This window comes from Balaenoptera borealis, assembly GCF_965194805.1.
Source record: "Balaenoptera borealis genome assembly, chromosome: 11".
Classification (NCBI taxonomy): domain Eukaryota; kingdom Metazoa; phylum Chordata; class Mammalia; order Artiodactyla; family Balaenopteridae; genus Balaenoptera; species Balaenoptera borealis.
In genome coordinates this window covers 104,591,492-104,604,937 of record NC_138868.1, presented here as the reverse complement: position 1 = coordinate 104,604,937, position 13,446 = coordinate 104,591,492, and the positions used below count along the sequence as shown (strand labels likewise).

The 13,446-nt window shown below is 48.5% G+C and overlaps 1 long non-coding RNA gene across 1 annotated transcript; it reads left to right on the top strand.

Annotated features, from left to right (window-relative positions):
• Positions 1-261: 261 nt before the first annotated feature.
• LOC309604994 lies at positions 262-13,001 on the top strand. The gene is made up of 4 exons (XR_014231203.1): positions 262-484; positions 4,292-4,804; positions 5,052-5,269; positions 5,831-13,001. It is a non-coding gene; the product is annotated as an uncharacterized lncRNA (long non-coding RNA).
• Positions 13,002-13,446: the final 445 nt, after the last annotated feature.

Sequence of the window (13,446 nt, the reverse complement as noted above, 5' to 3'; positions counted from 1 at the left end):
GGAAAGCTCAGGGATGAGGAATGATTTGAACAGGACCCCGAGGATTTGGATAGGCCAGAATTGGGAGGACCGTTTGGGCAGTGGGGACAGAGCCAGCAAAGCCCGGCAGGGAGGGGTCCTGGTGCACGCTGGGGTGGCATGTGCCGCTGGAGGTTAGGGCACCTGGTATTTGGGGGTCGGGGAGGAAGGGGGAGGGGTGGCATAGTACAAGAAAGAGGCAGGGGCCAGACTGGAGGCCTTCACAACTCCAGCAGCAGGAGTAGGAGGGCCCGCAGGTCCCGGAATGCTGAGTGGGAAACTGAGCTGCCAGAGACATGGTGCAGCTCCCTCAGCTCTGGCAACCAATAAGGCTGTGACGGGGCGGTTGGGAGGCAGCCTCCCACAGTGATGGAGCCAGGAGTCCTGGGGCTGGCTCTGCCAGCTGTTCATGGAGGGACTCTGGGCCATGTTTGGAACATTGAGGAAGGGCAAGGAGCCTGAGTAGGTAAGGGGCAGAGTGTGTGTGCGTGTGTGTGTGTGCGTGTGTGTAGCAGATCACATAGGGCCTTGCAGGCCATCAAAGAGACGGTGGTTTGTATCCTGGGTGAGGCGGGAAGACTGTAGAAGTTTCTGTGCAGAAGACTGTAGAAGACTGTGTAGAAGACTGCACTGGCATGACGTGCCTTAAGTATTAAATGGTCATCGTACTTGCTCAGCGGCGGGCACGGTTTGCGCCCGGGGCTGCCAGGGCACGGGATACAGGAGCACTGCACGATACGGTCTCTATCCACAGAGAACTACACTCTGCTGGGGAGACGTGGCAAGGCGATGCAGAGAGTGGCAAGATCCAGGGCTTTAAGACAGAGGAATCTGGGCTTGAGTCTTCCCTCTACTGCTTCCCAGCCTGGAAAGTTACCCAAGTTCTCAGCTACTGCAATGACAACACCTGCCTGATGGGGTGATTTTGGAGCGTGGCTCATCACAAAGTGCCACGTGCAGAAATAAATAGTGGCTGTGTTATTATTTAAATAATAGTATGAGGTAGCCTTAAGCTCCTCATCCAAGGGCACAGATGGCAACTGATGGTCTGGAGGCTGTGGGCCTCCTCAAGGCAGGGGAGACGGCTGACCTCCAGAGGTGGCAGGAATCAGGAGGTGGAGGATGGGACCTGGCAAAGCCCAGGGACAGGAGTAAGTGGTGTGTTCTCCACAAAGACACACGAGGTGAGGTCAGCGTGAGATCTCAGACGGAAGCTGGGGGAGGGGGAGGCATGAGCAGGTGCTGAATTCAGCCGGTGGGAAGACCCGATTCTGAAGAGCATGAACAGGAATTGTGGAATTGGCGGCGACAGGGAATGGGAGAGGGAGTGGACTCGGGGCTGGGGGGCGGGGAGGGAGGAGCGGGACAGACCCACAGCCGGGCCAGAGGGGTTGGGATGGCGTGGGCCCTGGGCAGGAGTCTCGACACCCACGATTGCCAGGCAGGAGGAAGCAGGCCTGTTTGTCCTGAAACCTGATCTTTCCGGCAGCCGTCCCCCTCAGCCTGATGGACCACGGAGGGGATGGGGGGGTTGGTGGGGGGGCGTCCCTCCCCAAGGCATCATTTCCACCAGCATCCCAGCAGCTCTCTGAGAGGACAGGAGTCCCAGGAGAGTCCCCGAGGGGAGGGACACAGTACCACTCCCGCTGGGTGCAGCCCCCAACTTTTTCTCTTCCCACGTTACCCGCCCTGGGGTCTGTGCAGCCTCGTTAGGTTCCAGGCCAGGGATTCCCGACCTGGTCACGCCAATTCCCCAGGGGTCCCTGGAGGCAGTTTTGGAGGTTGGGGAGTTATTTTAGTGTTTATAGGAACATCTCATAAAAATCATATATTTTCTATAGTAAGATTGACTCTTGCTCACCCTTCAGATACCAGCTTAAACGTCATTCCTCTGGGAAGCTTTCCTGACCTTTTACATGTCAGATTCCCAGCAGGAACCGATGGCTCACTGCAGACGGGTAATTGAGAGTTTAAGAAGGGATTATTGAAAAAGCTATTGGCAGATATAATATGATATCGCTTATATGTGGAATCTAAAAAAAAAAAACGATACAAATGAACTTATTTACAAACCAGAAACAGATTCACGGACATAGAGAACAAACTTACGGTTACCAGGGGGAATGGGTTAGGGGGATGGATAGATTGGGAGTTTGGGATTGACATGTACACACTGCTATATTTAAAATAGATAACCAACAAGGACCTACTGTATAGCACACGGAATGCTGCTCAATATTCTGTAATTACCTAAATGGGAAAAGAATTTGTAAAGGAATAGATACATGTATATGTTAAAAAAAGAAAGCTCTTGGCAGTATTAAGGGACACTAACAACGGCATCTCGAGCCCTCAGCCACCTGAGGCCTAAAGGGACAAGGGAAAGGGGCAGTGACTGGACCCCCGCGAGACTGGAAGTGATAGAAGGGGCTGCCTGGCAAGTTCTGTGGCCTTCAGGAGAGGGTCCACGGCGGCTGATCAGAGAGGGAACTGACACCCTCCTCAGCCAGGGCCTCCCATTGGCAAAACCCACCTGGAAGCTGGACGGCAGAGGAACCCCTCTGATAGAGTCCTAAGTCAGGCCTTGAGGTCTGGGGCAGGGTGACCCAGGAGTAGAGTGGATTTGGAGGGACGAAGGAAATTATCCACCTTGCCTCCTGTGTTAGTCTGCTCGGTTGCCATAACCAAATACCATAGACTGGGCTGCTTAATCAATAGAAACTTATTTCTCACCGTTCTGGAGGCTGGAAGTCCAAGATAAAGGTGCTGGTCAATTTGGTCCCTGGTGAGGGCTTTCCTCCTGGCTTATTGATGGCCACCTTCATGCTATGTCCTCACATGGCCTTTCTCCAGTGCACGTGGAGAGAGAGCTCTCTTTGTCTCTTCTTATAAGGGCACTGATCCCATCATGGGGGCCCCACCCTCATGACCTCATCCAACCCTCATGACCTCCAAATACCTCCACATGGTGGGGTGTGTGTGTAGGGTTTCAACATATGCATCTGGGGACACAAACATTCAGGCCTTGAAACCTCCCAAGGTTGCGTTCGGTGTCTCCCGAGTCTCCCATCCAACCCTGTGCTTACCTAGAACATAACATTGTCATACTTTATCATAATTGGCTTTTTCCTTTTCTGTATCACCTGCAAGACTTAAATCTTCCTGAGGGCAAGGGCTATGGTTTATTCATATGTGCTCAATAAAATTCATTGGGAAAAATGAATAAAATTGTTGCTCAGACTAACTAAGACATCACATTTCTTTACTTTGGCTGAAATTGCATCATCTCAATGTGTCAACAGTAGTTATGTCCAGCAATCAGAAGCTTGGATCAACAGTTATGTAGGCCTGCTTATCAGAACACGAGACAGTAAAGCAAATTAGTAACTTAATGAATTCAGTTTGTTTAGTGGATAAAAAATCCTTCAAAACAGTTCATGGGGTGAGAACGGGAACAATAAAAGGAGTCCTTGGTGATGAAAAATCTCTGAAAATACCCCATCAGTCATGATGGGTGGGCCATTCCAAGGGTGTTCACATAGCCTGTGTAACTCACAACAGGACAATGCATGGTCCTCCCAGGCCCACCAGGCCCCCAGTTATAAACGGGGCTTCCGTGGAGTAGTCTCTATGGGCCTGTCTGCCTCTTTCTGTCTCCACTGTCCCTATCAAGCCAGGCCACCAGTCCTTCCTCTTAAACTACTGCCCACTTTGCCTGGGAGTGAAGTCTTACCATTTCCCCTTCTGTCCTACTCCTGGTTACAAAAACACAAGCTTTGACATCTGGCCTGCCTTGTTTGAATTCTGGCTCTACCACTTACTTGCTGTGTGACTTTGGATGACTTACTTAACTTCTCTGAGCCTCTTCATTTGTAAAACTAGGGTAACTGTGAAGATTAGAAAAGATATTGCACCTCCAGCCTAGACTGCTGCTCCGGGAGCCTATCAAATCCCACCATTTTCCATTCTGGCCACCACCCTCCACCCCACCTCCTTTCTTTTCTCTACCTAGTGACACTGGATTATGCCATTCCTCTACTCAAAACCTCACCACGGCTTCTAATTTCACTTAGAACACAATCCAGGTTCCTTATGGGGCTGCAAATTCCCGTCTCACAGCTGCCCTTGTTTCCTCAACCCGGACTGTTTTCCTCCCACTTGTCCCTGTCGTGTTTCAGATCTCAGCTTAAATGTCATTTACTCAGAGGAGGCTTCCCAAAGCCCCAGAGTTCCCTGTTGTGTTCTCACGATGGCCTATACTTTCCCATCACAGCACCCATTGCATCCGGTGAAAACTTATTGCAACTCCTCATGTGATGGATTGCGGCCTGGCTGTCCTCTCCACCAGGAGCTTTGTGAGAGCAGGAAACTTGACTGCCTTCCGCACTGCTGAATCCCCAGTGGCCTGTGCAGTTCTGTCCAATGCATATTTGTTAAACAAATAACAGAGTAAAAGGTCTTGCCTGGAATGCCAACAAGCTTCCTAGGGAGACACAGACTGACATAGAAAACTATTCAGAACAACGCAGGGTAAGTTGTGTCTAGCCATCTCCAGAGAGCGTGGCCCTCACCCTTGGGGCTTTAGGAATTCAGAGAAAGGAAGAAAGGGTATTAGCTACTTTGTGAAGACTCTGCTTGAGACCACGCATTCCAGAGAGAAGGAAGAGAGCAGGAAAAGTAACATTGGTCGTGTGTCTACAGCATGCCAGAAACCTACCCTACGACATCTTTTTACATCTTCACAGTTATCTAGTTTTACAAAGGAGGAAACTGAGACCCAGAGAAGGTAAGTAAATCATCCGAGGTCACACAGCAAGTAACTGGCAGAGCCAGGATGTCATACCAGGCAAGCCAGATGTCAAAGCTTGCGTTTTTGTAACCAAGCATAGGACAGGAGAGGAGGTGGAAGGCTTTACCCAGGCAAAGTGGGCAGTGGTTCAAATGGGGCTTATGACAGAATAGCTTCTAATCTATGATAACTCTGAAACTTGGGTTTGTTCTGATACTGAGTCCAGGTCTTAAATGCCACTTAGGTACACGTGGGTTCTGAGAGGTCCAACAACAAACAGGGCAGTTGGGCCCACCCAGAGCAGCTGCAGCCCTTGGAGGTGGCCTGAAATTGGACAAGGCCTGGAATGAGGGTCTGGGCACCGCTCCCAGCATCTGACCTTGGATGGAGACAGCAGAGCTGTGGTTTGGGAGATTTTCCTTCCTCAGCTAGGGCCCACTGGAGCCTGTTGTAAGGATCCAGGTAAGGGAGCTAGGCGGTGCAGGGTGGGCACTGCTGTCTGGTGAGGTGGGGGAGGCGCGGGAAGGGGTCATCCTTGCCAGGCTGACCTCAGCTGGGTAATGCGATCAGCCTGTCATGGTTCCAGTCCTGATTTGGGAAGAACAAAGAGGCCAGGCCCCTCTGCCTCCTCTGTCCCAAGAATGCAGCTGGGGCCAGGCTGTGACCAATCGGGAATGCAGGTTGGGAGCGCAGCGAATGCAGTTTGTACAGCCGGGCTTTCATGCCGTGATGGGAGCGGGCTCACAAAGCTGGCTGACATGCCCCCGCGCTTCCAGCTTTGATATCCCAGCCCTGCCTTGGGGGAGCCACGCATCCCCAAGCTGTCTGGCCCCGCCTGCCCTGCTGTGGCCCTGGCGGTGGTCGTGGGGTGGGGAGTAGGAAGTCCAAATCCATACACCCCACCCCCCAACGATGCTCCCAGTTGCCGGCATCTCCTTGTCCCTCTCTGTCCATCTCGGGAAATTTGAGAAACAGGCAGAGGGAGGGAAGGGAGCTCGGCTGAGCCTCCTGCCTGCTCCTCAGGGCTGCGGAGAGACGGATGCACAGACAGGCAGACGGATGTCCCATGGCAGAGGCTGCCAGGCCTCGGCAGCTGCTGCTGGAGACGGGTCACAGAAACCTCCGGAGGCCACCCCCTCCAGGGAGATGGATAATGTTGGGATTGGTGGGTCTGCCTCCTGGGATGACGGCTGAATGCTTTCTGCATTCCGAAGCTCGTCACCTCCCCTCCCCAGCCCAGTTCTACCAGTGTGCGGTCCTCTGGGCCTGCCCTTCTCTGCCCTCCCAGTTATCCGCTGCCCCCTCCCCTCCCACCTCCTCCATGCTCCCTGCACTTCCTCTTTTCCTGGGTGTTAGCAGTGCAGTGCTTTACCGTTCACAAAGCACATTTATACACACTAGATCATTTGATCCTTAGAAGAACCCTATGCAGGAAGGGACGGAGGAACGGAGGAAGCAGAAGCTTCTGGAAACAAGAGGTTTAAGGCTATTAGATGGCATGCTCACACGGATGTTCCAGTTGCCTCAGATGTTGTCAGGAGTGGAGATGGAGAAGATGTCAGGGAGCCAGGAGCTAAAGTAGCCCACCATGGGGGGACCAGGAACTCGGAAACTTTCTATCCCCAGTGCTCGGAGTACTGGGGGCACTTAGTAAATGTTCGTCGACTGATTGAATATGGCTGGCGTTCTCTTGATATCCCTGCCTTCTACTTGTTCTTATGAAAAGACCTGAAAGCCACACTGAGATGTAAGCAACTGGTGATAGTTTTCAAGCGATGCCTCACAAAGGAGTCAGTTCTTGTGTTACAGATGTCATTCCAGTGAGCAGACACTGGAGACTACAGTGGGAAGACGCAAGAGACAAGGACAGAGGAGAGGGCTTTCCCAGGCAGACCCCTGGCCTACCAAGGCTTCGGGGGCTGCCAGCTAGGGGTCACACGAAGGAGACTTTGATGCAGCAGAAAGGAAGCCCGGGAGGAGCTCTGGCATCCCCTCCAAAGCCCCCCTCCCAGAGTCACAGAATGGGAGGGGCGGAGGGACCTTAGAAATGATCTAGACCTTTGATTAAAAAGAAAGGATGTGTCCCTAATTTCTACTGTTCTGTGTGGTGGCTTCATTCACTCAGACCTTCTGGCAGCTCCTGGGTTTTGTCATCCCAGCTTCCTAACCAGAAAGAAAACAGGGCTTCTCTCTCCTGGATCAGGTTGGTGGGAAGGATTTTGGGAACGGACTCCACAGTGGTCCAGCTTGAGGGGTGCTCACCACCCTAGCACCCATGATGGTGGCCCTGGAAACAGCATGACCCTGTGCGTATTTGGGCTACAGGTTAAAGGATGCAGAAGGAGGAAACGGCTCCCCAAGACAGAGGGTGATCACATACGTGGCCTCCATGTGAACCCCGAGCTAAGCAATCACCCCACACTGAGTCTACTACAAAGCAAGTTCATTACAGCATTTAGACACATTCTGTTGTCTATCGATAGGGAAATAGGTGAATAAATTGTGGTACCTCTTATGGAATCCTATGCAGCTGTTAAAAAGATTGAAGAACTGTATATCTTTAGATGGAAAATATCCTTAATATATTAAGTAAAACACGTTTCAGAGCTGCCTGTATAGTATTATTTATGTAAAACAAAGCAAAATAAAACCCTATATATCTATATATATTTAAGTATTTAAAGTTCACTTTTTAAAAGCTTGAAAGGTAAGGGGAGAGATAAATTGGGAGACTGGGATTGACGTATACACACCAATATATATAAAATAGACAACTAATAAGGACCTACTGTATAGCACAGGGAACTCTACTCAATACTCTGTAATGACCTATATAGGAAAAGAATCTAAAAAAGAGTGGAGGTATGTATATGTATATCTGATTTCACTTTGCTGTACAGCAGAAACTAACACAACATTGTAGATCTTCTATACTCCTATAAAAATTAAAAAATAAATAAAAAGTTTGAAAAACTTTACACCAAACTGTTAATAGGATGACCTCTATATATGTACATATTTTTAAAAAATTTTTTACCAGAGGCATATATTGCTTTTGTTTTAAAAAAAAATGAATATACACAGAAAGGAAAAGGCCCAATGCTCATAGTCTGCAGATAAGGAACATGCAGGACAAAAAAATTAAATGACCCTGCACAAAATCACACACAGGAAAATAAGAGCCCTGACCTTCAAACTGCCCAGGAGGTGGCCTTCTTTAAGCACCTGTCCAGTCTAGGAGCAAGGGATGGAGGTGGTGGGAATCAAGGGGAATCCAGGCCAGAAGGCAGCAGGGATGTGCCCATGAGGAAGGAGAGAGCCTGCAGTGTAGGAACGGAATGGGTGTTGATTCTGTAACTTGCGGATGCCAGGGACTTCTCCCCACCACCCCCTCCTCTGCCAGCAAACGCTGGCCTGGGGACACATACATCCGAGGGCCAGGAATGGGTTAACCCAGAGTCTTACTGGTGAGGGCGAGGTCTGGGTCTCCTGGAACATAAAAGGAACTCAGTGGCTCCTGGGGGTAATGAAAAGTGAAGAGGCGCAGGTCCGAATCAATTAGACTCTCTATCTGAAATGTAAACCAGGTTCCTGCCCAAATGCCCCTTTCCCTCATCCTGATCCTGGAGTCCCAGAGGAAGAAAAAGAGAACAATGCAGCCTTTGGAGCGGCTGCCTTTTGGAGGCCACAGCTGTCTACTCTGTGGAGGCCCCAGCCCACCTGGGAAGCCCGCCCTCTTCCTTGCTCCTGGGTTCCGCTGACACTGAGCCCTCAGCTGCCAGGGCTGCCCATGATAAGTCCTAGCTCCAGAGCCTCTGCCCAGCACCCAAGGACAGCAAAGAGATCTGGGGGCTCTGCTAGGCATTAGGTGCTCAGGTAATTATGTCAGTAGAAGCCCCCAGCACTGATCCCAATGCCTGAGCATCTCCCCACAACTCACAGCACTTTCCCCACAATTCACAGCACTCAGACTTACAATGTCCATCCAGCCTGCTATGGTCTGGTTCCATTACCGTCTTCACCATTCCACTTTTTCCAGGTACCCTCTGAGCGTCCGCATCAGAAGCTTCCCTCCTGCTCACTCCTGGGATCCTCTTTATCCAGTCTCACTTGTTCTGAAATAGGGATGAGAGTAATTCCAGTTCCAGCATTTTCTGGCTGTATGATCTGACAGCACTTAGGAACATTCTCTTCATAAGCCTTTCTGGGCTTTGGTTTCTCATAATATAAAATGGGGATCAGAGTGAGGAATAAATGAAGTCATGTGTAGAAAGCTAAGAGCTAAGTAGAGCTAAGTGTCAGATCCCTTTCCCCCTGCCCCTCTGTGCCTCATCCCTACTGTCAGTGAAGGGAATTAACAGGATCTGCTAAAGGACAGGGGGTAGCTGGGGAGAGGAGACCGGTGGGGCGCTCAGACCAGGAGAAGGTGTTTCCTGGGAGCAAAGGTAGGGATTCTGGCTGGTTCCATAGACCAATCACCCCCAAAGAGGAGGGTGATGGTCTGCTGCAAGGGCTCTCCCCGCAGAGATCAGTTTCTCAGTCGCCAGGTGGTGGGAGACAAGACCACAGGAGAACGGCAGTGGTCTTCAAGCACGTGTGGGTACCCACGACAAGACAAGGCAAGCGGACGTCAAACCTGATTGTAGCTGATGAGGCAGAGTCAGGAGTGTTGGTGGTGGAAACAGGATGGGGAAGTAGCAGGAACCCAGGGCTCTGCCATGTACCCACTGCGTGACCTGGAGCAGGGGGCTTCTTGACTGTCTGCTCTGTAAGGGAGGGGTGAGACTGCAGCTCCAGGGCAGTGGTTTTCGGATTGTACTCTGAGGGAGACTTCCTGAAGCCCTGCCGAGCCCCACTTCTACATATTAGGCTTCTGAGCCCAAGACATGTTGGAAAACCCCACTGGGAGCAAGAAACCAGCCAAAGTGATGAGACAGGAGGTGTGTGCATGAGAAGGGCTCATGGAGAAGAAAAAAATCTGATGAGAATGAAAACAAAAAAGTCACTAGGTTTGGGGGCAGAGGAGAGGATGATCCAAAAGACAGACAAGGGAGACACTGGGGAAAATTAAGGGCAGCCTGGGTGAAGAGCACAGGCCCTGGGTTCCATGTATTGTGTGAAAGTATAAACCCACAAAGACGTGGGAAAGGAGACAACAGCAACAAAATTCTGGAGGCTAGAAAGCACATTTAATAAATGCCATATTAGTAAGTGGAAACTGTCTAAGCAGGGCTGAGAAAGTTAAATCCTAGCTCACACACAAAAACTCCAAATCATATCTCAGAACCCCCAAAGACTAAGGAATTAGTGATATAAGATATTTCTAGAAGGGAGAGGGGCAAAGTTAGCGCTGAAAACAAGGAGATTAAAAGTTTGCTCAAAAAGCCGTAAGCCCCAGATCCTTTCCCCTACTCCACGTTCCCATCCCTAGCAAAGACCAGACCTTTCTAGAGGAGAAGAGATAAAACAGTTTCTAGACTGGGGGTATCATGCGCTATTAGCAGTACATGAACACATGGGAATTAAGTGCAAGTTTACAGACTGAATGTTGAGACCACCAGCCTTCTTCCCCTAAATGTTGAAAGACAGGCTAATACTCTCCAGGCAGGAGACCACGATAAAGTTTTTCTGAGAAATGTTATCAGATGACATCAAGAGTTTCCCAAGGGAATGTCCCAGCCAGATCACCCTACAGTGAAACCTACAGTTGACAAGCCCTACCCATGCACAGATAAGCACCCCAAGCAGCCTTTCAGTATTCAGTCCTAAGCAGTCAGCCAAGAAGCACTAGATATTTGAAGAAACTTTAACACGAAAAGCAAAGGCCCAACAAACAAACAGAAGACAAAAACATCTTGGAGAAAACAGATTGTGCAAGGAGAAGAAAACTCATATTCTTAGAAAGATGTGATATTGTATCTAAAAGATAAGAATGGGATGCTCTAAAAAAAGTAATTCTCAGAGAAAAAAAGAGCTTATGAAAATTAAATGTGATAGAAGAAAATTTTTTAAAGTTTCTTATGATGATTGAAAAATAAGTTGAGGAAATTACTCAGAAAGTAGAGGGGAAAGTTAGGAGAGAAGAAAAAAAGAAAATTAGAAGATGTGTTCATTAGCGCTAACCTCCAAATTACAGGAATTCTAAAAACAGAGAATAGAGAAAAAGGAGGTCAAAAATAATCAAAAGCATCATTCAAGGAAATTTCCCCAGTCTTAAAGACATGAGTTTCCACACTGAAAGAGCTAACTGAATGCCCAGAACAACCAATGAATTATAAAAACCAAAACACAGAAAGGTATACCATGATGAAATTTCAGTGTGTTAGGGACAAAGAAAGTATCTTACAAGGTTCCAGAGAAAAGAAGCGGGTTTCATATAAAGGAATCAAAATGACAGTAGACCTCCCGACAACAATGGAAATGAGGAGACTACAGAGAAGGGCAACCACTTCCAACCTAGAATTTTTCTACTCAACTAAACTCTCCATCAAGTGTGAGGGTAGAAGGAAGATATTTTCTGTTATGTCTCCAAATTTTGTCTCCCATAGGCTCCACCTCAAGAAGCTACTGTGCAGCATATGCTCCACCAAAAATCTGGGAGTAGACCAAGGAAGAAAACATGGCACCCAGGGCAAAGAGGACCCTGTACGAGAGAGGAGGGAGGCCCCAGTTAGATAGTGAGGAGAGAACCCACGTCAGCAGCTTTGCAGCCAGCCTGGGAAGCACCCGGTCCAGACTGGTCCAGCCAGAAGCTCCGGGATCATCTCTTCAAGAAAATGAGATGAATAAAATACCTAAGGAGTTTCAGCATTTGGGATGATTGAGAGGCAACACTCAATGTGGGAAGAGTTTGTCACTAAATTAGCGACAAATACATAGAACGAAACAACTAAACAAACAAAAACAAAGTGATATTTATCTCCAAGAGAAAAATTTAGCAGGAAAAGGAAAACAATCATTCTATACTTAGCACTTGGCTGTGAATAGTGTTTATATATTCATAATAAGGTAAATATTGAATGTTGATCTAACGAAAATCATGATCTAATTACACTGGGAAACGGCAGGAAACGTGTGTGGGTGTGTGGCAAAAAGGGCAGAAGGATTTGGCCAAAGAGAGAGAAATCTTCCACTTCCATAATGGGGAATAAAGCGATGGCTACATTAAAAGTTTTTAAGAAATGTCTAACACTGAAAAATTAGGAGTAGTGATGTAAGCTCGCTACTTAGCAATATGAAGGGAAAGAATCAGTTAAAAGGAGTTGAAGCAGGAACCGACTGGGGCAGGAGCTCTGCTGTATTTCTTATCAAGCCTTGCAGAACTTGTGGTATCTTTAAACTATGTCCCAGGAAAATGGTTATTAAAAAAAACAAAAAGACAAAGAACAGAAGTAAGAGCAGGAGGGGAGGAAAAGAAGAAGAGCTCAGAAGAGTCCAGTAAAGACGGGGCTCTGCAGTATTTGGGGCAAATTATTTAAATTATTTAACTTCTCTGATTTCTTCCTCAAAAAAATGGGGATAATAATACATAATTCACAGTGTTCTTCTTGTCTCTGATATATAGTAACTATTATTTTTGGAACCACGGACGGAGCCATCCAAGGATTAACCCTAGTTTTCTCATCTGGACAATGGAGATAATCACCTGCCTCATTAGGTTGTTGAGAGATTAGGTGAAGTAACTAAGGTCAACCTCAAATGCTTTTGGAACCAGGCAGAACGAGACTGCCGTCACACATCCGACCTGATGGCCAGCGATGACTCTTGCACGTAGAGAGAGGTTACTCCACGAGGGTCTCCGTGCATGGGATTATCCGCTGTCTTCACAGGCAGAATGTCCTTAATCACCAGGCCAGCCGTGTGCTCCTGGGGAAACAAACCAACACACACCAAGCATCATGACGCATGTGCGTAATCACATCTGGGCAGGGCGTAACAGGCCAGAAAGACTGTGCAGCTTTATGTACAGCTTGTCCACGTCCAAGAAAGGTCAGTGATGGAGGAGCAAGAGTAAGCCAGGACTTCAAGACGCAGGATCTTCAGGTCTCTACTTCACCAACTGGCCAGTCATTTCTTTTTTTGTAATATAAATTTATTAATTTTATTTATTTAGTTTTGGCTGCATTGGGTCTTCGTTGCAGTGCGCGGGTTTCTCATTGTGCTGGCTTCTCTTGTTGCAGAGCACGGACTCTAGGTGTGCGGGTTTCAGTAGTTGTGGCACGTGGGCTCAGTAGTTGTGGCCCGTGGGCTCAGTAGTTGTGGCCCGCGGGCTCTAGAGTGCAGGCTCAGCTGTGGCCCACAGGCTTCGTTGCTCTGCGGCATGTGTGATCTTCCCGGACCGGGGCTCGAACTCGTGTCCCCTGCATTGGCAGGAGGATTCCCAACCACTGCGCCACCAGGGAAACCCTCTGCCAGTCATTCCTTGAGATTCTGTTTCCTCACTGTTAAACTGAAGTTGGTAGTTAGAAAACGGACCTTATTGTGTGGTTATCATGGAACTTAAATGAGATTATTTGTATGTATATTTAAGTGTGTGCCTACTCTTTATATGCAAATGACTACTTTCAAAGAAAATACAAATCCAGACTTAGTAAGGATGGACTTTATTCAGGAAGGAGTATTGCCAGGTTGGGGAAGGG